Source organism: Monodelphis domestica, chromosome 2 (genome assembly GCF_027887165.1).
Source record: "Monodelphis domestica isolate mMonDom1 chromosome 2, mMonDom1.pri, whole genome shotgun sequence".
NCBI classification, from domain to species: domain Eukaryota; kingdom Metazoa; phylum Chordata; class Mammalia; order Didelphimorphia; family Didelphidae; genus Monodelphis; species Monodelphis domestica.
Genome location: NC_077228.1, coordinates 91,970,974 through 91,997,669, shown reverse-complemented (window position 1 = coordinate 91,997,669; position 26,696 = coordinate 91,970,974).

The following is a 26,696-nucleotide window of genomic DNA, read 5'->3' as shown; positions in this document are numbered from 1 at the left end:
TGCAAAACATATTTCCATATTAAGTAAGAAAAAATGAATAAAATAATTTAAACTATGTTTCAACTCTTACTCAGAGTTCATTATTTCTTTGGAGGTGGATAGCATTTTTTTATGATGAGTCCTTTGGAATTATCTTAGATCATGTCTTGAACAGAATAGCTAAGTCTTTCACAGTTGATCATCTCTACACTATTTCTCTAACTTTCTACAATATATTCCTAGTTCTACTCCACTTCACTTTATATTAGTGCATATAAATCTTCCAAGGTTTTTCTGAAACCATCCTGCTTGTCATTTCTTATAGCATGATAGTATTCTGTCACAATCATATACCCTAAGATGTTCAGTTATCCTCCAATTGATATGTATTCCTTTAATTTCTAATTCTTTGCTAGCACACGAGCTGCTACAAATATTTTTGTACATAATTGTCTTTTCCCCTTATATCTGATCTCTTAGCAGTATAGACCAGCAATGATATTTCTTGGTCAAATTTCCTGCATGATTTTAGAGCCTTTTAGGCGTAATTTCTAATTGTCTTTCAGAATGGTTGCAGCACTTCAAGACTCCACCAAAAGGGAATCAGTGTACTTTCTTTCCACATCTGCTGCAGTATTTGTCAACCTCCTTTGCTGTCATGTTAGCCAGACTGAAACCTAATGTGTGAGGTAGTACCTCAGCTTTGTTTTAATTTGTATTTCTTTAATCATTAGTGATTTGAAACCCATTTTCTTATGACTAATGATAGCTTTATTTTCCTCTTCAGTAAAATGCCTATTCCTATCCTTGACCAGTAATTAAGTAATGACTCTTATTTTTATGAATTTGACTCACTTCCCTATATATTTGTGAAATGAGTCCCTTACCAGAAACTTAAAAAAATGACTTGCTATCAAGAACATTTTAATGAAAAATGTACAATTAAATAATAGACAAGCTCTCACAGAAAACTTTTTATAGCAGTTTACATTTTCATAGACATCAAACTTATGAAGGAAATGAAGAGTTTAAGAGATCTTAAAATGTTTGATTATTGATGAGGAAAATGGATTTTATTCTATAGAATAAAATCCAGACTTCAAATTCTCTTTAAACAATAAAGTTCTCTCTTTAAAAAGTTTCATATTATGTATTTTTGTTTTTACATGACTAACATTTTCGGATTACTCCCATGCCATGAGAGTTCTTTAGCAAAATCTAATAAATAAGACAGTGATATCATTTAAAAGTGCCTGTAATATTCTACATCTGTAACACCCCTCAAACTCATATAAAATAATAAATTAAAAATATCCTCAAGAAACTGTAATTATATCAGCATTACCATCGCTATGTTGAACAGCTTAAATGTATTAAACATGCGATTTGTGGTGAGGCACCTTTAAAAGAACAGATTTAGTCCTTCTCTTAGTGTAAGATTAATTAGAAACTGCTAAGGCAGATCCAAGGGATCATCTCTTCACTCTAAAAGGAATAGAAGAGCCAGACAATGAAATGGGCTTTTCAGTCTGATTCAGAAAGAAAAGGGAAAGCAAAGAAGCGAAAACAAAGTCTATCAGGTGTATAACAAAGTATTTCTGTCATGGTGTTTAAACATTGCAATTTACAAAGCCTAAATATTGCTCACAATCGATTCTAAGAAGGTCAAAAGAGTCATCACAGCTTTTTACAAAAAAATAATGTTTGCCTCTATATTGCATTTGTCCTTTCTTTTTCATTTATTACTGCTAGATTTATGAATATATACATACAAATATATGTTTTGCTACACATTTATTTATTTAAATAATAATATATGGAAATGTCACACGTTTATTATTTAATTGGCTCAAATGACCTACCTACGTCTAATAGGCAGGACAGAAGGACCAAGGATAGGCCCATATTATGGTTTAAGCAATAGCTGACATTCATATACAAAACTGAAAGGCACAATTTCATTCAAGTCTCACAAACAATGCTGTGAGATAAGTACTAGAGATGTTATTATTCTCCTTTTACAGGTAAGGAAATTAAGTCTGAAATAAATTAAGAGGCATATAAAGTCATAAAGCTTGTGAGTTTCAGAGCTCTGATATGAATCTGGGTCTTTCTGATTATAATTCCAAGTATTGCTGAACTCATGAAACAGTCATCATTACAAAGGCTCACTGTGTACTCTGTGATTAAGCCCCAAAGCAACTTAAATCTCAATCCAACATACCATAATTCTCCAGGGCCAAACAAATATCAGAAGGAAACACACAGAGAAACACAAGGGAGAAAGTAAAACTGGCTTCTGTAGTATTATCTCCAGGATCAAATATAAAATCTTCTATTTGGATTTTAAAACCCTTTGTAACTTGACTGCTTGCTATCTTCTAAATCTTCTTATGCCTTCCACCTTACCCTTTTTCTTATTCCCACTTACACAAAATCCATTGACAATAGCCTCCTTGCAATTCCTTGCACAAAAGCCTTCAAGCATTTTCTTTATTTCTCTTCCTTGGCTAGAATGCTTTCTCATTTCATCTCTACCTCCTGGCTTCCCTTGAATCTCAGCTAAACATTCACCATCAGAAAAATCTTTCTCAGTCCTCAATCTTAGTGCCTTCACTTTGACACTTGGCTCAATTTGTTATGGATTTATCTTGTTTGAATAAAATATCCATGTTTTGTTCCCACATTGAACTGTGCCCCATTTGCCCCTTTAGAGCAAGAATTGTTTTTTTTTATCTGTGGTTGCCTTTTAAAATTTTGTATTTCCAGGTCTTAGTATTATTTCTGCCATAAAATAGGTGCTTAATACAATCTAGTTAACCAGTTGATTCAATTGAATCATATTAGTCTTCAACTAAAAGTATCATTTGAATTTCTTGCTTCTCTAATAATTTTTAACATTTTCAATCAATCTCTAATTGTTTTCTCTTCTTCTAATGTTGCATAGTGATCAAAAATACATGAAATTATAATCTAAAAGTACTTTGCAGTATAACTTTACACTTTGCCATGATTTCAAAAAGATTGAATGAAATGTTGGTTTATTAATTATAAAATGACTGATTTTATCTTTTTGTATTGCTAAGATCTTTTTCTAAGGTATTAAGTCACCATATTTAATGACCAAAAGATTGATCAATAAACAGTTCTGTAAGATAGTAGAAATAATGCTGACTGAAAATAGAGGATCTGAAATTTAAATGTTCCATTTAATCTTTCTAGATCTCAGCTTTCTAGACCTCTGTAATTGTAATGGGTGACTTCCAAGTTTTCTAGTATCAGAACCTCTGCTAGACTTTGGGGAATAAAAGACAAAAGTGAAATAATCCCTGCTCTCACAGAGATTACATTCTATTCAGGGTGGTAAAAAGAAAATATATAAGTAAATAAAGATTATATAAAATATGTAAAATGTAATTTAGAGAGAAAGAGTACTAGGAACTGGGAAAAATTAGGAGAGGCATCTTTTAGAAGATAATGGTTCATCTGACTGATGAAGGCAGAAAGGAGTTCTGAGAGCCAGAGGAGAGGACAAACTTCATTCTTGGAATAGGGTTTCAGCCTTTGCAGACATATAGAGAACTAAGATGACTATGCCATATGTGAGGAATATCAAGGCTGATTTAATTTGATTTTAAACTATAGGAAAGAGAACAGTATATAATTATACTTCATCTGCTGGTCTGTTTTTGACACTCTGGACTTTGCCACCAAGTTGTCTCTGGTCCTGGAAGTTCCTTCCATTCCTGTGGTCATCTTACCCTAGAAGCTATTTCCACCCCTTAGGCTTCTCTCTGCATTGGTGTGTTCCTCTTTGGACTTCCACTTTGACAAAGTTTCAGGTTAGCCTTTGCTCTTTATTCTCTTTGCTCTATTTTTTCTTCTTTATGCTTTACCATCAAGCCACCACGAGGGTACTGCTTCCCCCCCCCAACAAACACCATTTATAATTCTTTTTATTTATGTCCTGTCTTCCTAATTATGTGGAATAAAAGGAAAATGTGGAATCAAAGATCACTAATGTTACAAAACCGAGACTGGAAAGATGCTGGTGCCCCTGATAGAAATATGGAAGTTTAGAGAAGTGGGTTTTGGTAGAAACATATCAATACCTTTTTTGTATATGATGATTTTAAAGTGTTTATTGAGTGAAACCAGTTCCAGATACCTAATTGGTAGATCATTGAATAGAGATAAAGAAAAATACTAATGTTGAATATATAATTCAATAAGCCATTTTCATAGGAATGATAATTAAACATGAGTTAATGAAATAAGAATTTATATTTTTAAACTCTTTTAAGAACTCATTTTGACCAATGCAAATTAAGAATCATTTATGATATACCTACTAGTGTGGAAAGGAAAACTAAAGCAAGTTCTGAACTTTCTGCTAAGACTTTGACCTTTGTAAATTTGTTTAATAGCTACTAGGGAGAAGAATCTAAGAGGAAAAACAGAAATGGACAGCTAAGACTTGGAACTTTGTTTATACAAGAAGAGGACAGATGGAAAAATGAGACTCATATGTAAGAATGAGTGTGTTAAAATAATAATACAAAATTATTTTCATATATTAGGGAAATAGCATACATCACTACATAACTTGGAAGAAAGAAGAGATCCATCAGTCAACATGAGAGGTGGAAATCTGAAGAAACTTGATAAGTATTAATTCATTACAACACTATTAGACACAAAACACAAAATCACAAAGTGATATGTATTGGGAGATCTTGTTTAAATAAACAAGTTTCTGAAAATACATTTATGCAAAATGTAAAAATGTATATAGTTAGTTCCATAAGGTCTTAGGCAAATAGAAATATTAACAGATATTTCTATTTGAATGACGTCAGGATGTGGAACAATGTATATTCATGTATTATATGTAAATAATATCTATAAGTAATGTATATACTATAATAAGGTTAGTAACATAGTGATAGAATCTGTAAATATTTAGCATAGCATGTATATAGGTTGTACAAAGGATTAGGTTATAGATTAGACTAGAGACTTAGATAATAGTTATAATAAGTAGGGAATAGATTAGGAATAAGTTAATTTAAGCATAGCATAGACAGTTAGTTATACATAGGAATAGACTAAAGCTACATTTGCAGATAGTAAACTTTTAATTGTTTATTGTAAAGCTGATACTGAAACTGTATTTAATAGAAATATATGTAGATAAAATAGTTTGTAAATAATAATAGAATTATAAAATAGGAAAACTTAGTTTTAGTTAACTTACCAACAATAAGTAGTATTAACACTAAGATTTAAAATTTCTTTGTAATGGTTTTGTTCAAACATTTATTGTACTGAATTTATTACAAAACACAAAAACTACCCTTACCCAAACTTTCTTGCATAGCATTCCTTAGAGTAGATAAAGTAACATAGAATAGAAATAGAGTAATTGAGGGAAGTTTATTATTTTGAGGGAAGTAGTTAGAAATTAGATTTAGTAGATTGGTAACTATAATAAAAATAAGTGACCTTAGGAAGGTCACAACAACAACAAAAGGGAACAATTGTGGAAAGGAAAACAAAAGCAAGTTCTGGACTTTCTGTCACTGAGTTGGAACAAACAGTAGGTGGAATGTGAGAGAGAAGATATTGACAAGACTGACAATTGGTGGGGGAAGGGGCAACAGGGAGTGGCAATTGGTCTTGGGATGAGTACTTCCTTCCTGGCCCTGGAATTGAAAGGAGCCTTTCTCCCTTTCTCTGGATAGAAGTGGCTTGATTCCTGAATTTCCCAACTGTGTGCTCTACCTGGATACTTGTGATTGTGTTCATCAGACAAAGGGACTTAAGGGAAGCAGTTTGAACTGTAAGGCCAGTCTTTAGGGCTTCAGCCCCAAGATACAGGCCCAACCAGCTCTGAAAGTCAGAACTTTCTTCTTCTTGCTGTCTACTGCTAAGACTTTAAACTTAAGAAAATTAGCACAGATTAGCATAGACAGGAATAACAGAAACCCTTCAGCAGCCTGTGAGGCCTGGCCTCAGCTCAAAAGCTGAAAGAGACTCAAACCTCATCTAAGGAAATCCCTCTTCCCTAATACCTCCCCAATCCAAACTTGTTATTAAAATTAATCTTTATTTCAATATCACAGCCAGATAAAAGGACTAATATTTCAGGGGACATAGAAGGAGCCTCAGTCAAGTCATGCAACTACAAAAGTCCTTATTGGAACCCAGCTGGGCAACCAAAGTCTAGGGAAAGGCTTGTCCCTCAGGAGGGTCCATGTTTACCTGCTCTGGGGTATCTTCCACATCAATCCATAGAGAAGAAGTCCCCTCAGGCTATCATAAGTGGCCCATTTCTTAGGAAATCCATTTTTCAAAATAGCCTCTCGACAGGGGACAACTCTCTCCTTTTACCTCACTGGCAGTCATATTCCCTCTCTCCCTTCAACTCTGTATTTCCTGCTATAAAACCTTCAGTATCCCATGTTCTTCATATCCACCCCATTTTCCTAATAAATATTACACTAGAGCCAAGCACTCTGTTGGATCCTGAGAATACACAAAAATTGTGAAATAATCTCTGCTCTCACAATGCTTAAATTCTACTGAGAGACACAACATGTACACAGTTAGGCAAATACAAAATGCTCCCAGGCTTTAGAGTGCAAAGGGATCTGGGAAGAACCAGAAGGACTAACTATGGGAGGCAGAACCTGAGCTGAATGCTGAAAGGAAATAAAACTCCTAAAAAGCCATGCAGAATATTTCAATCACTATGAAAAGCCTACACAAAAGCACAGAGATGCAACCTGTGCTTTCATAATATCAATGATTGAAAGTCAAGGAATCTAAATTATGTTGTAATATTAAATTACATCATACAATGCACAATCTTCATTTTATCATCTATTACTTATATCCATGAAAATGAACATGCTTCTTAGATTCTACTGACACAGTTTTAGGGAATTATACAATGGACTATGGATACTGTGATTGACTTCTCCAATACAGTTGTATCTGAATCATGACAAGCATATGCTTGTGTAAAATATTAGAAACAAATAAGGTGAGGTCAGTAAAAGATTTAGCAAGAATGCACAAAGCATATTAATAGAATTGTTATTTCAAAAAATTTAAGTACATTTTTGTCATCATAAGAGACATATTTAAATATCTTTTCCTACATTCAGGTATCAAAAATCATTTAAATGTTATGCGCTAAATAGAAACAGAATGTGAATTTTAAAATAAAAATCAATCTTCATTCTAAACCACTTTCCTGATTAACAAGTATAGAGCTGCTCAAGATCTGCCACATGTACAGACTTACAAACCATTCCAGACAGGCATAATATTTCATTTCATACACTGATGACCTCCTTAGATGTAAATGCTGATGTACAGTGACTTGCAGGGACAAGAGTATGTGATGGGGTATAAATTTAAAGCCAAAAAAAAAAACCCCTCAATGGAGCACAGGATGTACAAGAATATATGAAAATAAAGGTGAGTAATGAAAGAAGAATAACAATGAGACTATATCAATGGTATTTTAAAGTAAATAACTTAAAATCCTAAAAACAAATAATGAAATAAATGAAAATATTGAATACACATAGAATAGCCAAACCTTCCTCTGACACCTCAACCTTTCCACTGAGTGAGAACCTTATGGGTCCTGGTCAAGGCTGGCCAGGCATCTTCCAGCTGCCCAAAGTCATGTCCCATGCTAGGAGACTTCAAATTCCTGTCTGATCTCTAATGTGGGAGGAGGAGTCTCCAAAGTGGGAGGAGGTGTGAGATCTTCCTCCAATCCTGAAGAACATTTGCAGCAGAAAGAATGTTTTCCTATTTGATCATACCTTACACATCCCAGTGATTCTAAACCCCCATAGGCCATCATTCAAAGTTCCATTATCTATGTAAGATTAAAAATGATTATCCAATACTCCATGTATTAAATTTGTATAAGATTTTATTAACTTGAAGTAGAGGAAAGTGATTGCCTTAGTAAAGAGTTTTTCCTAGACAGAACATGCAGGAGAGAAGAGAGAGAGAGCGAAGTTACTGAAACTGGTATGTACAATACATAAAGACATAAGGTGGGGAAGAAAGAGGTAAGGGATTCTGGGAAATGTAGTTCAAGGATAAAAATTTCTATTTACACATCTATATGGTACCATTGATTTTTATCTCTATCCCTTTCAATCCTATCATTCCAAAGTTTCATTCAAACACCACACTTCCCTTTCACTGTTTCATAGGTAACAAACATCCCTTTATCCTAAATCTTTTCCTATCACATTTCTTCCATCTTTTAGCTATTCTAGAAACCTACCTCTACTGTCCTTCCAATGTTACACACTCACTTGATATCATTTCCATCATTGGCTGTACCTTCATTCATTTTTCTGGACTCAGTTGTAGAGGTGGAGTTAAAATACTCTTTTTCTCCCCACTATAACTTCTTGTCTTCTTTACTCAGTAACTTTTCCTTTTATTTTCATGCTATTTTTCTCTACTACCCAATCAATTAAAATCTCAAGAACTAATCTCAATGGTCTACAGACTTCCAGTTCATTCTCCTTCCTTAAAGAGTTTGGCACATGGCTGACAATTTTTCTCTTCTCCCCAAGTCTTGCCCCCTTACTAAATGACTTAAATGAATATACTGATTCTCATTCAAATACCTTAGCCAATTTTTCCTCAATCTACTCATTTTCTATAATCTACTCCTCCATCCAATCTCAGCCACATTCAAAGATGGTTATACTCTTGATCTTACCATCACCATCACCCATAAATGAACCACCTCTATGTCTAGTAGAGTAACCAACCAAAGTTACTTTTCTATAGCATAGATCTGACCATGCCATCTCCCTACTCAATGAACCTGTCATTCTCTATCATCTCCAAGATAAAGGAATTCAAATCCTGTCTTAATCTAGTCTCCTTCCTTCACCTTTCCAGTATTCTTTTATCTTATGCATACCTATATATGCTCTTTGATCCAGTGACATGGACTACCAATAAGACCCTCCATCTTTCAGCTCTGGACATTTTCTTTGGCCATATACTATGCCTGGAATGCCTTCCTTCCTTATCTTTAACTCTTGGATTCTTCAGTTTTCTTCAAATCTTAATTAAAATTCCTTCCTCTATAGGAAGTCTTTCAATTCTAATGCTTTCCCTTTCTCATTTACTTCCTTTTTGTCTCTCCCATGATATTATATCTCCTTGAGGGCAAGAACTCTTTGGCTCTTTCCATAGTACTAAGCACAGTGCCTGGAACATAGGAGGTACTTAATAAATGGTTAGTAATTGACTGAAATAAATAAGTAAGCAAATAAGTAAATAACACTGAATCCTAAAAAGTAGCAAAAATAAATATCTATATGTATATAAGTATAGCTGAGTCAGAAGAGACTCAAAGATGTCAATTAATTGGATATTTCACTAGGTTTTGTAAAGATGTTCAGCAGCTAAAGTAATCCAATTTAAGGGGGAAAAAAACCTGGAATGAGCATTGCAAAACTGGCCTTTAATAAAAGTCAAAGGAGAGGACTTGACATAACTCTTCCAATGAAAATATCAAGGTCCCAAAGCTAAATATATTGAAGAAACTAAAGATAATGATGATTTTGGTTTAGAGAAAAATGGTGTCTAATAATTATATTTTCACATTAGTTACATATTATGTTTTTCAGAGAAAAGAAAATGGGCAAAAGCCTATGTAATGTCTTTTTCCGGTCTAAAATGTCAATTCACAGATTTCTTTATAATTAAAGGAAATATTTTATCTTACCTTCAAAATCTACACATCTTCCTAAGCAATAAAATCAGAGGACTATGCTATTTATAGGGGCAAATGACTAAAAATGAAGCTCAATTAGTGAAATCAAATCGAGAAAAGATCCATTATTTGGAATGGCCCTAACTCATTTGCTGGCTCTTGGACATTCAGTGAATATTTTTAATTTCCTCTTGAGACAATACATACATTTGTAACAGTCCATCAAACATTAGGATTTTGAAGTTGATGAAATGATCTTGCAATTTTAAATCTTTACTCTGAAGTAGATTCCACATAATAACAATTTGAACATTTCTCCTGATAAATGTTCAAACTCCATGACAAACTTAAAAGTACTTTTAAACATCATTATTGACAGCATCTTATTACATATTATATTATTTCAATACCAAATTTGGCTCATCCCTTATAGATTCACAAGATCCATATTTATTGATTGATTGTTAATTAATTACATAATGATATGAAAAATTCTGAATCATTCTTATTAATTAGTAGTGGTTCTACATAATATAATCCTATTCCTTTTCAATTTTTCTAATATTTTCTCTGAGCACCTCCAGAAATTTGGTTCATATTATTCACAACTAAAATCTAACAACTATTACATAGTACCTTTTTTCTTTCTTTAGTTTAAATCAATAGTTATCACTGGGTAGACAATTTCTGAATTTTCTAGTGTCAAAACTTTTACTACTTATTCTTGCCTAGTGTTCAGAGAATTTAAATGATCTTCTCATAGCCTCCTAAGCTAGTACTTGTCAGGGGCAGAACTTGGGCCTTCTTGAGCCTTAGATGATTCTTCTATCTGTAGCATTACATTTAACCTTTAAGTAATATGCCTTTCCTTTGAAATTGTTATTTAGTTGTGCCATGTGTGGATACTCTCTCTTCCAATTTGATCAGAAAATATTTTAGAATAGGAACTTGATCTCTTTTTCTCCACATCTCACTCATTGAGTATATATAGTAAGGACTTCTTTACTGGGATATGGTTGAATAACCAAATTGAATGAATGACACAATGCATTTTGAAGCCATTGGAGTGGGTATGATTAAATGTTTTTAGCCTTGAGAATCAGGAAAATCAGAATATTCTTGCTATTAGTTTATGACCATGGGAAGTCATTTATTTTTTTCAGAAAATTTCTGTAATAATAAATTTAGTCTGTAGCTCACAAGGGTTGATGGGAGGCTGAAAGTACATAATGAATGTATGCAAACTCTTTATAAAACATAATCTTCTAAATATCTTGAATTGTAAATTAGTTGGTGTAAGGAAATTTCTCATACAATGTCCTCTATAATCTAGATCTAACTGTATTCTGCAAGAGAAATGATAGAGAAAATTTCTTGGTACTGTATTTTAAATGTCTTATGTAGAATCACACAAGTAGATGTCCAATGTAAAACTTAAAACACAGAACTTTTGCTGATGAAAAGATGTGCATTCTATTGATCCATTTACTACATAGTTTCTCCAGTTATAATTATGCCTCTGATATTTTTCCCCTTTACAAATCTTGGAGTTTAGGTAGAAATTGATTTTTGGATAAGTTGCCATCCTAATTTTCTTTTATATTTAATGCTTGTTGGACTTTTGTGTAAGTGGACAAAATGCTTTGATTTTTATTTGTTCATTTGTTTTGTTTTGGGTTTTTGCTAATTAAAGTTCAGAGATAGGTTTATCAACTGGAGAATCATTTTTTGGAAAACTCCAGATGAAACAGGATGTTATGTACCTTTTTTCTGTTTTTACATTGCTATGATTTCTTCTGTTAGGTCTTTATATTTTGAAACCTTTTTTATTCTATCTAGTTTGGAGGTTAGGATGGTTCAGTGTGGTGACCTCTATGAAGAATATTATTCTTTAATTGTTATGGGTCAATATTTCTGTTTTTTATTTATTTGTTTAAATTTACTTAAAACATAAAACAATAGATCTCCAGAAAACCCTTCCCGACCGTTCTCAAACTATAAGCTCCTAAGGCGCCGAAATTCAAAACGATCAACAGCACAGACCCTGGGAACCCTCCTCCTGGACCTGGACCTGGATCAAAAGGTACGGCTCCCCTCAAAAGCCAGAACCCGAGATCACTTGGACCTCAGGGGTAGGAGCGCAGAGTCCAAGGCTCCCGGAAGCCGCAGCCCGGCCAGGCTCAGAGAGCAGGGTCCTCGGAACAACAACCCTCAGGGCCTTCTACCCGAGTCCCGGTGAAAGTTACTGCCTGGGGCTTCCACTGCAGAGAGCTGGTCGAAACAACAGCAACCCTCAGGGCGGGCAAGACAGCCTCACGGGCTGGATCCTGCTATACAAGTCTCAGTGAAAGTCCTTGCCCTCGGAGCTTGGGGAAGCTGCAGCCCATCCCCCCGCAGGCCGACGAAACAGCCTCACGGCCAGCGATTCTGAAGGCAACTTCCGGAAAGCTAGCTGGGGGGAGAGTGTGGCCTCGTGGTCCGACCCTTCCATTCCAGTTCCAGTGAGGCATATTCAGTTTAACCCAGGGAAAGCTCATAGAACCAACATCTGCCCAGGACTAAAGCCTCTGAACACCAGACAGAGATAAGAAAAGCTAATCCTCCACATTCAGAGATGGCAAACTCCACAGAAGCACAGAAGCCCCAAAATACCAAGAAAAATAAGAAGAAAGGGGCGACTTTGGACACATTCTATGGAGCCAAAATACAAAATACAGAGCAGATAGAAGAAGATATACAAGAAAATTCTCCAAAATCTTCCAAAGGAAATAGAAACTCTCCACAAAACCATGAAGAATTTGAATCAGAAATGACCAAAAAGATGGAAGCCCTCTGGGAGGAAAAGTGGGAAATAATGCAAAAGAAATTCACGCATCTACAAAACCAGTTTGACCAAACTGTAAAAGAAAACCAGGCTTTAAAGCAAGAACTAATAAAGCAAAGCCAAAACACCAAGAAATTAGAAGAGAACATAAAATATCTCACTGACAAGGTGATAGATCTGGAAAATAGAGGGAGAAGAGAAAATTTAAGAATAATTGGACTCCCAGAAAAGCCAGAAATAAACACCAAACTGGACATGGTGATACAAGATATAATCAAAGAAAATTGCCCAGAGATTCTAGAACAAGGGGGCAATACAGCCACTGACAGAGCTCACAGAATACCTTCTACACTAAACCCCCAAAAGACAACTCCCAGGAATGTAATTGCCAAATTCCAAAGCTATCAAACAAAAGAAAAAATCCTACAGGAAGCCAGAAAAAGACAATTTAGATATAAAGGAATGCCAATCAGGGTCACACAAGACCTTGCAAGTTCTACTCTGAATGATCGTAAGGCATGGAACATGATCTTCAGAAAGGCAAGAGAGCTGGGTCTCCAACCAAGAATCAGCTACCCAGCAAAACTGACTATAACAACTAAAACTAGACTTGAACAATTGGAAGAACATTAACTGCTCATGGGTAGGACGAGCCAATAAAATAAAAATGACCATCCTACCCAAACTCATCTATCTATTTAGTGCCATACCCATGGAACTTCCAAAAATTTTTTTTACTGATTTAGAAAAAAACATAACAAAGTTCATTTGGAAGAACAAAAGATCAAGGATATCCAGGGAATTAATGAAAAAAAATACAAAGGAAGGGGGTCTTGCAGTCCCAGATCTCAGACTATATTATAAAGCAGTGGTCATCAAAACAATTTGATACTGCCTAAGAGACAGAAAGGAGGATCAGTGGAATAGACTGGGGGCAAGCAACCTCAGCAAGACAGTATATGACAAACCCAAAGATCCCAGCTTTTGGGACAAAAATCCACTATTTCATAAAAAACTGTTGGGAAAATTGGAGGACAGTATGGGAAAGATTAGGCTTAGATCAACACCTCACACCCTACACCAAGATAAATTCAAAATGGATGAATGACTTGAACATAAAGAAGGAAACTATAAGAAAATTAGGCGAACACAGAATAGTATACATGCCAGACCTTTGGGAAGGGAAATACTTCAAAACCAAGCAAGAATTAGAAAGAATTACAAAATGCAAAATAAATAATCTGGATTACATCAAATTAAAAAGTTTTTGTACAAACAAAACCAAGGTAACCAAAATCAGAAGGGTAGCAACAAATTGGGAAACAATCTTCATAAAAACCTCTGACAAAGGTTTAATTACTAAAATTTATAAAGAACTAAATCAATTGTACAAAAAATCAAGCCATTCTCCAATTGACAAATGGGCAAGGGACATGAACAGGCAATTCTCAGCCAAAGAAATCAAAACTATTAATAAGCACATGAAAAAGTGCTCTACATCTCTTATAATCAGAGAGATGCAAATCAAAAGAACTCTGAGGTATCATCTCACACCTAGCAGATTGGCTAACATGACAGCAAAGGAAAGTAATGAATGCTGGAGGGGATGTGGCAAAGTGGGGACATTGATTCATTGCTGGTGGAGTTGTGAATTGATCCAACCATTCTGGAGGGCAATTTGGAACTATGTCCAATGGGCGATAAAAGACTGTCTGCCCTTTGATCCAGCCATAGCACTGCTGGGTTTGTACCCCAAAGAGATAATAAAGAAAAAGACTTGTACAAAAATATTCATAGCTGCGCTCTTTGTGGTGGCCAAAAATTGGAAAACGAGGGGATGCCCTTCAATTGGGGAATGGCTGAACAAATTGTGGTATATGTTGGTGATGGAATACTATTGTGCTAAAAGGAATAATAAAGTGGAGGAATTCCATGGAGACTGGAACAACCTCCAGGAAGTGATGCAGAGCGAAAGGAGCAGAACCAGGAAAACATTATACACAGAGACTGATACATTGTGGTACAATCGAAGGTGATGGACTTCTCCATTAGTATCAATGCAATTTCCCTGAACAATCTGCAGGGATCTAAAAAAAAAATACTACCCACAAGCAGAGGATAAACTGTGGGAGTAAAAACACCGCTGAAAAGCAACTGCTTGACTACAGGGTTGGAGGAGATAAGACTGAGGAGAGACTCTAAATGAACACTATAATGCAAACTCCAACAACAGGGAAATGGGTTCGAGTCAAGAACACATGTGCTAACCAGTGGAATCATGCGTCGGCTATGGGAGAGGGAAAGGCAGGGGGGGGGGAGGGGAGGGGAGGAAAAGAAAACGATCTTTGTTTCCAGTGAATAATGTATGAAAACGACCAAATAAAATAATATTAAAATTTAAAAAAAAAAACTGACTATATACTTCCAAGGGAAAGTATGGGCATTCAACAAAATAGAAGACTTCCAACTTTTTGCAAAGAAAAGACCAGAGCTCTGTGGAAAGTTTGATACCGAAAATCAAAGAGCAAGGAATACCTGAAAAGATAAATATTAAGGAAAGGGGAAAAATGTTATCTTCTTCTTTTACTCAAACTCTCTTCTATAAGGACTACATTTATATCAATCTATGTATACTAACATGTGGGGAAAATGTAATGTATAAATAGGGGGTAAAGAAAGACCAAATAGAATAATGGTTCTCACACAAAGATTCACATGGGAAGGGGAGGGGAAGAAAACTCCTATAAGGAGAGGAAGAGGGGGGGGGTTACTTAAACCTCAATCTCAGGGAAATCAACTCTGAGAGGGAAAAACATCCAGATCCATTGGGATCTTGAATTCTATCTTACCCAACAAGGGTAAGGAGAAGGGAAAACCAAGGGGGGGAGGGGGAGAGGGAGAACAAAAAGGGAGGGAAAGAGAGGGGGGAGGAGGAGGGAAGAAAAAGGGAGGGACTAAAAAGGGAAACATCAAGGGAGGGGACAAGGGGCACTGATTCAAAGTAAATCACTGGACTAAAAGGTAGAGCCGAAGAAGAAAAGGTTAGAATTAGGGAAGGCAATCAAAATGCCAGGGAGCCCACAATTGACAATCATAACTTTGAACGTGAATGGGATGAACTCACCCATAAAATGTAGATGAATAGCAGAATGTATTAGAATCCAAAACCCTACCATATGCTGTCTTCAAGAAACACACATGAGGCGGGTTGACACCCACAAGGTCAGAATTAAAGGATGGAGTAAGACCTTCTGGGCCTCGACTGATAGAAAGAAGGCAGGAGTGGTAATCATGATATCTGATAAAGCCAATGCAAAAATAGACCTGATCAAAAGGGATAGGGAAGGTAATTATATTTTGTTAAAAGGGACTCTAGACAACGAGGAAATATCATTAATCAACATGTATGCACCAAATAATATAGCACCCAAATTTCTAATGGAGAAACTAGGAGAATTGAAGGAAGAAATAGACAATAAAACCATACTAGTGGGAGACTTAAACCAACCATTATCAAATTTAGATAAATCAAATCAAAAAATAAATAAGAAAGAGGTAAAAGAAGTGAATGAAATCTTAGAAAAATTAGAATTAATAGACATATGGAGAAAAATAAATAGGGATAAAAAGGAATACACCTTCTTCTCAGCACCACATGGCACATTCACAAAAATTGACCATACATTAGGTCACAGAAACATAGCACACAAATGCAAAAAAGCAGAAATAATGAATGCAGCCTTCTCAGATCACAAGGCAATAAAAATAATGATTAGTAATGGTACATGGAAAGCCAAATCTAAAACCAATTGGAAATTAAACAATATGATACTCCAAAACCGTTTAGTTAAAGAAGAAATCATAAAAACAATTAATAATTTCATCAAGGAAAATGACAATGGCGAAACATCCTTTCAAACCTTTTGGGATGCAGCCAAAGCTGTAATCAGAGGCAAATTCATATCCCTGAAAGCTTATATTAACAAACAAGGGAGAGCAGAGATCAATCAATTGGAAATGCAATTGAAAAAACTCAAAAGCGATCAAATTAAAAACCCCCAGCAGAAAACCAAATTAGAAATCCTAAAAATTAAGGGAGAAATTAATAAAATCGAAAGTGATAGAACTATTGATTTAATAAATAAGACAAGAAGCTGGTACTTTGAAAAAACAAACAAAATAGACAAAGTACTGGTCAATCTAATTAAAAAAAGGAAGGAAGAAAAGCAAATTCACAGCATTAAAGATGAAAAGGGGGACAGCACCTCCAATGAGGAGGAAATTAAGGCAATCATTAGAAATTACTTTGCCCAATTATATGGCAATAAATACACCAATTTAGGAGAAATGGATGAATATATACAAAAATACAAACTGCCTAGACTAACAGAAGAGGAAATAGAATTCTTAAATAATCCCATATCAGAAATTGAAATCCATCAAGCCATCAAAGAACTTCCTAAGAAAAAATCCCCAGGGCCTGATGGATTCACCTGTGAATTCTATCAAACATTCAGAGAACATTTAATCCCAATACTATACAAACTATTTGACATAATAAGCAAAGAGGGAGTTCTACCAAACTCCTTTTACAACACAAACATGGTACTGATTCCAAAACCAGGCAGGTCAAAAACAGAGAAAGAAAACTATAGGCCAATCTCCCTAATGAATATAGATGCAAAAATCTTAAATAGGATACTAGCAAAAAGACTCCAGCAAGTGATCAGAAGGATCATTCACCATGATCAAGTAGGATTCATACCAGGGATTCAGGGCTGGTTCAACATTAGGAAAACCATCCACATAATTGACCACATCAACAAGCAAACTAGCAAGAACCACATGATTATCTCAATAGATGCAGAAAAAGCCTTTGATAAAATACAACACCCATTCCTATTAAAAACACTAGAAAGCATAGGAATAGAAGGGTCATAGCTAAAAATAATAAACAGTATATATCTAAAACCAACAGCTAATATCATCTGCAATGGGGATAAACTAGATGCATTCCCAATAAGATCAGGAGTGAAACAAGGATGCCCATTATCACCTCTACTATTTGACATTGTACTAGAAACACTAGCAGTAGCAATTAGAGAAGATAAAGGAATTGAAGGCATCAAAATAGGCAAAGAGGAGACCAAGTTATCACTCTTTGCGGATGACATGATGGTCTACTTAAAGAATCCTAGAGATTCAACCAAAAAGCTAATTGAAATAATCAACAACTTTAGCAAAGTTGCAGGATACAAAATAAACCCACATAAATCATCAGCTTTTCTATATATCTCCAACACAGCTCAGCAGCAAGAACTAGAAAGAAAAATCCCATTCAAAATCACCTTAGACAAAATAAAATACCTAGGAATCTATCTCCTAAGACAAACACAGGAACTATATGAACACAACTACAAAACACTCTCCACACAACTAAAACTAGACTTGAACAAATGGAAAAACATTAACTGCTCATGGATAGGACGAGCCAATATAATAAAAATGACCATCCTACCCAAACTTATTTATCTATTTAGATCCATACCCATTGAACTACCAAAATACTTCTTCACTGATTTAGAAAAAACCATAACAAAGTTCATTTGGAAGAACAAAAGATCAAGGATATCCAGGGAAATAATGAAAAAAAAACCACATATGATGGGGGACTTGCAGTCCCTGACCTAAAACTATATTACAAAGCAGCAGTCATCAAAATAATTTGGTACTGGCTAAGAAACAGAAAGGAAGATCAGTGGAATAGACTGGGGGAAAGCGACCTCAGCAAGACAGTATACGATAAACCCAAAGATCCCAGCTTTTGGGACAAAAATCCACTATTCGATAAAAACTGCTGGGAAAATTGGAAGACAGTGTGGGAGAGACTAGGAATAGATCAACACCTCACACCCTACACCAAGATACATTCAAAATGGGTGAGTGACTTAAACATAAAGAAGGAAACCATAAGTAAATTGGGTAAACACAGAATAGTATACATGTCAGACCTTTGGGAGGGGAAAGACTTTAAAACCAAGCAAGATATAGAAAGAATCACAAAATGTAAAATAAATAATTTTGACTACATCAAACTAAAAAGCTTTTGTACAAACAAAACCAATGTAACTAAAATCAGAAGGAAAACAACAAATTGGGAAAAAATCTTCATAGAAACCTCTGACAAAGGTTTAATTAGTCATATTTATAATGAGCTAAATCAATTGTACAAAAAATCAAGCCATTCTCCAATTGATAAATGGGCAAGGGAAATGGATAGGCAGTTCTCAGATAAAGAAATCAAAACTATTAATAAGCCCATGAAAAAGTGTTCTACATCTCTTATAATCAGAGAGATGCAAATCAAAACAACTCTGAGGTATCACCTCACACCTAGCAGATTGGCTAACATAACAGCAAAGGAAAGTAATGAATGCTGGAGGGGATGTGGCAAAGTAGGGACATTAATTCATTGCTGGTGGAGTTGTGAATTGATCCAACCATTCTGGAGGGCAATTTGGAACTATGCCCAAAGGGCGACAAAAGAATATCTACCCTTTGACCCAGCCATAGCACTGCTGGGTCTGTACCCCAAAGAGATAATGGACACAAAGACTTGTACAAAAATATTCATAGCTGCGCTCTTTGTGGTGGCCCAAAACTGGAAAACGAGGGGATGCCCATCAATTGGGGAATGGCTGAACAAACTGTGGTATATGTTGGTGATGGAGTACTATTGTGCTAAAAGGAATAATAATGTGGAGGAGTTCCATGGAGACTGGAACAACCTCCAGGAAGTGATGCAGAGCGAGAGGAGCAGAACCAGGAGAACATTGTACACAGAGACTAATACACTGTGGTATAATCGAACGTAATGGACTTCTCCATTAGTGGCGGTGTAATGTCCCTGAACAACTTGCAGGGATCCAGGAGAAAAAAACAACATTCATAAGCAAAGGATAAACTATGGGAGTGGAAACACCGAGAAAAAGCAACTGCCTGAATACAGAGGTTGAGGGGACATGACAGAGGATAGACTCTAAATGAACACTCTAATGCAAATACTATCAACAAAGCAATGGGTTCAAATCAAGAAAACATCTAATGCCCAGTGGACTCACGCGTCGGCTATGGGGGGTGGGGGGGAGGAAAAGAAAATGATCTATGTCTTTAACGAATAAAGCTTGGAAATGATCAAATAAAATATATTTTAAAAAAACAAAAAAAAAACAAAAAAAAACAAAAAAAAAAGATGCTGACTATTTGAGTCTCATGTCCCAACATGGCATAAATATCATGCATCCTTCCCTGTTTGAAAATAGCCATCCTTCCCCCCAGATCAGATGAGAGAGAGGTAATGGTCATTTCACTTGACCTTTAGGCTAATATGGGCTTTCTGAAATGAACCAGTTTTGTAATTGGGTAACTGTTTCTAAATAAGGTCTATATGATGTTATGTCTTGTGATATGTCATCAACCTTGTACTGAAATATTCATTTTGTTATATAAACCAGTTCTTGGCCTCTGGGCATTGTCTCTTGCCAGGCTCCAACAATGTAATACATGTAAGAGAACTCTTTTATTGGAGGAATTGTCTCTCTTCCAATAAAATCTAATTTTCTACCTTAACTTGGAAAAAAAAGACAATACACAGTCAATTCTAATCAATATATTTCAACGATTCCTCACCACCTATAGCATAAAATGAAAAATCCCCTGTTCAATTCTTAAAATCATTCATAACCTAGCCTCTACTTTTCCAATCTTGTTATTCCTTCCTAAATCTCTGAAACAATGCTGTTTCACAAATAATCCACTCTATCTCTTGGCTTTGGTTATTTTCTCAGTCTCTCCTCCTTAACTGCAATGCTCTCCCTCCTGATCTCTACCTACTGTCTTCCCTGGCTTCCTTCAAGTCTCAAATAAAACCTTCTTCAAGAAGCCCTTCCCAACAGTTCTTATTTTTCATCACTTCCTTCAGTTAATGCTTCCTCTTTGTCCCATATTTTAATATTTATAGGGAAAGATGAGTGGATAAGAAGAACGGGGGATACGGAAGGTTTGTAGCAGGTAATGGAGGAGTTGAAGGGAGAAAGGGAATATGGCTGCCACTGAGGCAAAGGAGAGAGATTCTCCCTGCTGTAAAGATTAAAATTTAGGGAAACTGAGGCAGGTAGAAATTAGTTTCTCTCTGCAAGGAGTATTATATTTTATGAGGTTTATTAAAGGTTGAGAATTTAAGAATATACAAGTAATAAAAGGCACGTGCAAGTTGAGCCATAAGGCCCACCCAAAATTTCACTCAAATCATGAGGCGTGTCTGTTTGCCAGCAGAGACAGGAAGTAAAGAGAGCCCCACCTAAACAGGGAAGACCCTTTAAATAAAATTTTACTCTCATCCCAGGTGAGAATTCAGTGAGATTAGAGGGCATTCTGGGAGCTAGCAAGGACTCCTGGGAAATGGAGTACAGAGTTCAAATCTCAATTTTACATTGCTGAGAGGCTATTTTTGAACATAATGGGGTCTCCAAGAAATGAGCCACTTATGATAGCCTGCAGGGATGTCTTCTTGCTGGATTGCTGCTGAAGTTGCCCCAGAGCAGGTAAACATTTTCCCCAGACTTTGGTCACCCAGTTGGGGTCTGATAAGGACCATTTGTAGTTTAATGACTGAACTGAGGTTCAGCTCCCTTTATACCCCTGGAAATATAGTCCACTTATCTGACTGTGATATTCAAATAAGATAAATTTTAATAACCAGTTTGGATTGCAAAGGTATTAGGGAAAAGGGATGAGGGATTTCCCTAAATAAGGTTGGAGTCTTTCTCAGCTTTAGAGCTGAGGCCAGACATCACAGGATGGTAGAGGCTTTCTCTTATTCCTGTCTATGCTATATCTGTGCTAATTTTCTTAATTTCAAAATCTTAGCAGTAGACAGCAAGCAACAAGAAAAGTTTTGACTTTCAGTGCTGGTTGGGCCTGTTTCTTGGGGCTGAAGAAAATAGAGGCACTTCTCTTTGGAGACTGGGAAGAAAAACACCTCCTACTTCCCCCACCAGGAAGGAATTACCTGTCACAAGACCAACTGCCATCCCAGTGGTCCCTTCCCCCACCAACTGTCAGTCTTGTCAATTTCTTCTCTCTCTAATATTCCCACTGTTGCCTGTTCCAAAACAGTGGCAGAAAGTCCAGAACTTATTTTAGTTCCTTTATACAATATGTAGCTTGTTTATATGGGATTTGTTTTTGTTTTTGTTTTCTTATTTTTTCTCCTATTAGATTGTGAGTTTCTTAAAGGCAGATCTGTTTTTTTGTTTTGTTTTTTTTTGCCTTTTTAAGATATCTCCATAATTTAACATAATGAGCATTTATTTAGCATATATTTAGCATATATATGTATATATATATATATATGTAATTTAACATATGTAATGGGCACCTGATAAAAGATAATGGACTACCTAATAAATTTCAAAATTGACCATATATATAACAAGGTGACATTTATTTTTAAATCATATAGGGTTTGTAGATATTCGTACCATTTATTTCACCAATTACTTAAAATAAAATACTTAAATTAGGCAAAGTGTTTATAAAATTGGCTTGAAAAAATATATAATTGAAAAAATAATTTCTCTTCTCTCTAAGAAAAATTTAATATTTTTTAAATTATTAATTTCCTTCATCAACCATATTATGAAAAAAGAAAGAAAAAAGGTTTAAATCCATAATTTGAATCCATCATTTCTCTATAGAATGATGGAAAAAATTCTTCATTATAAATCATTTGGAATTTTGATGTGTCGTTGTGTTGATCATATTTATTTAGTTTTTCATTGCTTATCTTCTTAGTATTGTAAATTGTAAATTAGTCTGTCAAGACCTTTTGAAATCCTAATTCAATCAACCAGTGTTTTAGCTATCCCTTTGAGATTTGTGTCATATGCATTTAATGGGCATGCTCTCTATGACATTTCCAAATTATTGTTTAAATGTTAAAAACATAGAGGCAAGCTTACATCCATTGGATACTCAATTAGAGACATCCTTTCACATTGACATTGAACCATCCAAAGTTAGACTCAAAGAGTAATTGTCATCATTAAATTCACATTTCTCCAAATTCTCTAAAAGATTAATATGATATACTCTAGGTGGAAGAAAATAATGTGTTATAAGACTAGAAATGTAGGTTGAGGTCAAAATGTGAAGGAATTGAATGCTAAACAGACAAATGTAAAATTGATTTTTTATTTAGGGCTGTGGCTGGGTCAAACATAGACTTTGAAAAATTTACTTAGCAAAAAAATGGGAAATACATTGCAGTGGAGAAACAACTGAAATTTTAAAAATCTTAGTAAAGGAACATAAAATATTTCAGAAAAGAGATGAGGGTCATATGATGTGCTGTATAATCTATAGTGCTTAGTATGTGAATGGAGAGAAAAAAGTAAGATGTAAAAGATTTTTCGCCAGTAGAAATAAGATTTGGGCACAGAATTCCTCTGTGGAATAAGGAGGAGCGAGTAGTTAATGATGATAGTAAGGTTGTGAATCAGGGTTTTTGGAAAAAATGGTAATACCTGAACAGAAATAGGGAGTTTGGAAGATGAGTGAATTTGAAGTTAAAGAAAATATTTTTAAATTGAGTTTGTAGGTTAAAATGTCTAATAAGCAGTTGATTTTTGGTGACTGGATCTCAAGCAAAATATTAGTGTTAGATGTATGGATAAATATGAGTTATTCACATAAAGATTTTAATTAATACTATGGGTTCTTACAAGGTCAACAAAATAGATAGCAGAAAAAAGAGGACCCACAACAGAGATTTTGGATACACTTACAACTAGGGGGAAGGGTATGAATGAAGATTCAAAGAAATAAATGGAAGGGGGTTGTGTAGATAGTAGGAAAACCAAGACAGAGCATCATGAAATCCCAGGAAAGAGAGAGTATCCAGGAAGAGAGAGAAGAAAAATACTATTGAATGATACAAAAAAATTAAGAAAGATGAGAACTGAGAAAATATCTTCAACTTTGCTAGTTAATAGATCAGTATTGGAAAGTGACATTTTAGTTGACTCCAGATCAGAAGCCAGATTCCAAGGGAATAAGAATGGACAAAAGGAAAGAAAATCTAAGTAAGTGTTATAACCATCTTCTCCTATGTGTTTGTTTGAAAAGTAGAAACGATATCATAATAATAATTAGTAGTAGTAGTGAATATTCATATAATGATTTAAGATTTTTGAAACCTTTTATAATTATTATCTCAGTATCTCAAAACAATCATTTGAGATATAATTATACTCATTTTTCAGGTGGAAAGACTGAGACAAATAAGGGTTAAATGGTTTATGCTGGTTCATACAGCTAATATTGAGGGCATGATTTGAATTCAGATCTTTCTGACAAAAGGTCCTACATTCAATACATTGTGTCACCTAGTTGACCCTAGAAAAAATATAACAGTCTGAAGTGATAATAATATTGAGAGATGTTTTAAAGTGGGCTAGGGGATAAGATTAGGCAAGTTTATAGACAGAGGGTGATATACAAAATAATGTGAAAGAAGGCAGTCTAGTAGTTCTAGATTTCTAACTACATTACAAAGCAGTTATCATCAAAATAACAAGGAATTGTCTAAGAAATAGAGTAGAACATTAATGGAAGAGATTAGGCATATAATAGTCAGTAGTGAATGACTGCAGTAATCTAGTGTTTGGCAAATGCAAGGATCCAAACTGGAGGGGTAAGAATTCAACTTTTGATAAAAAGTTCTGGGAAAAAGGAAAAGAAGTTTGGCAGAAATGAGACAAAGACCAGCATCTCATACTGTAGACTGAGATAAGGTCAAAATGGATAGATGATTTAGACATAAAGGGTGATAGCATAAGTAAATTAGAGGAATCTAGAAAAATATACCTGTCAGATATTTGGATTAAGGAAGAGTTTGTGATCAAAGAAGAGGTAGAGGAAATTTGGGGAAGTATAATAGGTAATTTTGATTACATGCAATTATAAAAGCTTTATCACAAACAAAATTAATAGAACCCAAGATTAGAAGAAAAATAGGAAACTGAGGCGAAATGTTGCATCAAATTTCTTTGATAAAGACCTCATTTCTCAAACATGAATGAGTAAATTTTATTTTAAAAAATAGTTATTCCCCAGGTGACAAAAGGCCAAAAGATATTAACAAGAAGTTTTCAGAAGAAATCAGTTATCAATAGTCAAATGGGAGTGGGAGGATTGCTCTAAATCACTACTACTCAGAAAAATGTAAAACAAAATAATTCTAAGATATTACTTCATATCTATCATATTTGCTATCATACCAGAAAAGGAAAATGCTGTTGAAAAATTGAACAAATACATCGAATTGTGAACTAGTCCAACCATTCTAGAGAACAATTTGGAACTATAAAAAAACAGCTATAAAACTGTTTATACCCTTTGACCCAAAAATATTCCTACTAGTTCTGTATCCCAAAGACATCAAAGAAAAGGGAGTAAAGAACCAATTTGTACAAAAATATTTATAGCAAGAGCTCTTTTGCATAGCAAAGAACTGGAAACAGTAAATCCACCTCAATTGGGGAATGAATGAAAAAATCCTGTCATGCTATTATGGTGGAATGCTAGCTACTGTGCTATAAAAATAAGCAGGGCAGTTTCAGAAAAACCTGGAAACTGATGCAAAGTTAAGTAAATCATATAAGAAAAGATGCAACATTAATTGAGCAGAACCAGGAGAACATTATACATAGAAATAGCAATATTTAAGGAGGGGATAAGAGTAAAAGAGAAAAAGAACATCTGGAACTCAAAATAATGAATTGTTAAATATTTGCATTTAATTGGGAAAGATTTAATGAAACAAAAATAAATTTTAAAATACTGTCCCATGAGAAATCATAAATATATTATTAAAATTATAATTTTCTTTTCATTTTCATTTCTTGCAGAGGAAAAATATTCAGAACTAAGATAACATTAATTTACAGTTCTCCTATGGCATTCTGTATAACTAATATTGGGGAACTGAAAATCACTGGGGAACTAAGATTAAGCCATTTGCTTATAGTTTCATGACTAGGTATTTGTGGGAGTCAGGGCTTGAATTTAACACTTTCTGACTTATTTCCCTACCAAATTTGCTTCTAATTTTCTGGATTGTTTTAGCATACTTCTGACCCATCAGACATCAACATCATGTTCCTGTGTGGGTACCTATTCAACACCAATACCCCATTCTTTTCAGCTCTCTTTTGTATGTTATTTTCTCTTAAATAACATGCATTCCTTCAGGACAGGGATTATCAGGACCTTTTCGACTTATAATGGTTTCCCTCAAGGTTAGTATAGAAAGATTCTAACATATTTATTAAGCATTTAAATGATTCATAATTAAATATAATAATAATATATTACAAAGTTATATTACACTAATATATTTAATATATGCAGTTTATGTAATATTATTTATTATTCTAAATATGTGATTATATTATGTATGATATGAACTAGATATTATATGGCATATATAATGTTAATAATAATAAGTAAATATGAGTTGTCTTATGAAGTATAATTTCATATAGATTAGCAATTTGGTAAAAGAACATGAAGATGTTCTATTTTAGAAATGATCATTAAAATAGAAGCATAAGTCCTAATTAAGAGGAAGATATATATCTATCTGGAAATACACCAACACCTACACAATACAACTTGCCCTCCAAATCAAAATGATCCTTCTACATCAGAATGAGGGGATAGAATTTGGAACTCTTCATCTCATCTACTTGAAAGAGGACTTAAATCACATCTGCTTAGCCACAGAGAATAGAGCTAAGAGGAAATTTAGAAATCTCCAAAACAGTTTTAGGATTGTCCTGGAAAAAACATGTCTAATACTAAGAACTATCCTAAAGTAGAATGCACTCCCTCTTTGGAGACCTTAAACAAAAACTAGATGGACCACTGTGTGTGTGTGTGTGTGTGTGTGTGTGTGTGTGTGTGTGCGCGCACACATTGTTGATATAGCTTTTATGGTTTGACTTAGAATGATACACTGTATTCTAACCCAGAGATTCTGTGATTTCATATTTT